Raw genomic sequence first — 2512 nt, 5'->3', positions numbered from 1 at the left:
GACGTTTTTTTCAATTTTTCACCTATCGCCTACAAGCAAGAGCAAGATGCTAGAGCAAGTTTTTAAAAGCCAAACGGAAAACTTTTTTTATATGATTTTATTTTTTACGGGCCCTTGAAGTGGTGATGTTCACCACTGGGTAAGTTTATCTTTCTTGGCATTTAATTCTTTTTTTTATTCCATTCGAAGATCTAACGATAGTAAATATTACCATACTGAATTGGCCTATCTTTCAGCTTAGCAAACCTGCCTGAAAATCTCCGTGTTAAAATCTCCGTGTGAAAATCTCCGTGTGAAAATCTCTGTGTGAAAATCTCCGTGTGAAAAAATCCGTGTGAAAATCTCCGTGTGACAATCTTCGTGTGAAAATCTCTGTGTGAAAATCTCTGTGTGAAAATCTATGTGTGAAAATCTCTGTGTGAAAATCTCTGAGTGAAAATCTCTGTGTGAAAATCTCTGTGTGAAAATCTCCGTGTGACAATCTCTGTGTAAAAATCTCCGTGTGAAAATCTCTGTGTGAAAATCTCTGTGTGAAAATCTCTGTGTGAAAATCTGTGTGAAAATCTTTGTGTGAAAATATCTGTGTGAAAATCTCTGTGTTTAAATCTCGGTGTGAAAATCTCTGTGAAAATCTGTGTGAAAATCTCTGTGTGAAAATCTATGTGTGAAAATCTCTGTGTGAAAATCTCTGAGTGAAAATCTCTGTGTGAAAATCTCTGTGTGAAAATCTCCGTGTGACAATCTCCGTGTAAAAATCTCCGTGTGAAAATCTCTGTGTGAAAATCTCTGTGTGAAAATCTCTGTGTGAAAATCTGTGTGAAAATCTTTGTGTGAAAATCTCTGTGTGAAAATCTCTGTGTTTAAATCTCGGTGTGAAAATCTCTGTGAAAATCTGTGTGAAAATCTCTGTGTGAAAATCTTGTGTGAAAATCTATTAGTGAAAATCTCGGTGTGAAAATCTCTGTGAAAATCTGTGTTTAAATCTCGGTGTGAAAATCTCTGTGAAAATCTGTGTGAAAATCTCTGTGTGAAAATCTCTGTGTGAAAATCTCTGTGAAAATCTCTGTGAAAATCTGTGTGAAAATCTCTGTGTGAAAATCTCTGTGTGAAAATCTCTGTGAAAATCTGTGTGAAAATCTGTGTGAACATCTCTGTGTGAAAATCTCTGTATGAAAATCTGTGTGTGAAAATCTCTGTGAAAATCTGTGTGAACATCTCTGTGTGAAAATCTCTGTGTGAAAATCTCTGTGAATATCTCTGTGTGAAAATCTGTGTGAAAATCTCTGTGTGAAAATCTCTGTGAAAATCTCTGTGTGAAAATCTCTGTGTGAAAATCTCTGTGTGAAAATCTCTGTGTGAAAATCTCTGTGTGAAAATCTCTGTGTGAAAATCTCTGTGTGAAAATCTCTGTGTGAAGATCTCTGTGTGAAAATCTCTGTGTGAAAATCTCTGTGTGAAAATCTCTGTGTGAAAATCTCTGTGTGAAAATCTCTGTGTGAAAATCTCTGTGTGAAAATCTCTGTGTGAAAATCTCTGTGTGAAAATCTGTGCCTGTCGCGAGCGCGACAATAAGTGACATTTGGCTTACAGTTGTGCGTAGCAGAGAGTTATATTAGTATGGTCATATTTTACTAAACTATATGCTTATTTATAATGTCCAAACTCAAGTAGGTATATGAATTCATTCAGAAGTATCATGAAAGGCTGCTTATGGCTTTTCACGATGGCCAGATGTAACGCTATGAAATATCATGTAGCTGTAGGAACCTGTGGTAGGGACGCTTGCAATGATTTTTTTAAAGTATAGATACGTCGCCCGGGCACGTTTTTTTATGTGATTTTATTTTTTTATGGGCCCTTGAAGTGGTGAACATACTGGGTAATTTTATCTTTCTTGGCATTTTATTCTTTTTTTATTCCATTCGAAGATCTAACGATAGTAAATGTTACCATACTGAATTGGCCTATCTTTCAGCTTAGTAAACAAAAAAAATCAAGCATCTAGCGCAACAATTGACGTCACCATGAGTGAAAATATCATCGTACTCGGCGATAGGTGAAAAATTGAAAAAAAACGTCATAACTCCTAAAATACGAAAAATCGCATGACACACATGGGGGTGATTCGGATAGCCCTCTAGGTCCTCTACCTCCCAGCTTCCGTTCATCACTACTTTTTGGGACACCCTGTATAAGAATATCATTTACAAGTATAAGTAGGTAACTAACCAAAATAATATTATATGAACGATAAACAATATCCTATCCTATCCTACTAATATTATAAACTAGCTTACCGCCCGCGGCTTCGCCCGCTTTGACTAAAACCTAATAAATTATATACTAAAACCTTCCTGTTGAATCACTCTATCTATTAAAAAAACCGCATCAAAATCCGTTGCGTAGTTTTAAATAATTAAGCATACAAAGGGACAGAGAAAGCTACTTTTTTTTATACTAATGTAGCGATGCGAAAGTTTGTGAGGATGGATCAGGTGGGATGGATGTATGT

Source organism: Colias eurytheme, chromosome 30 (genome assembly GCF_061535395.1).
Source record: "Colias eurytheme isolate Ceu_HAF_F1 chromosome 30, ilColEury1 Martin Lab GWU primary, whole genome shotgun sequence".
Lineage (NCBI taxonomy): Eukaryota > Metazoa > Arthropoda > Insecta > Lepidoptera > Pieridae > Colias > Colias eurytheme.
Note: the sequence above shows the minus strand (reverse complement) of the source record.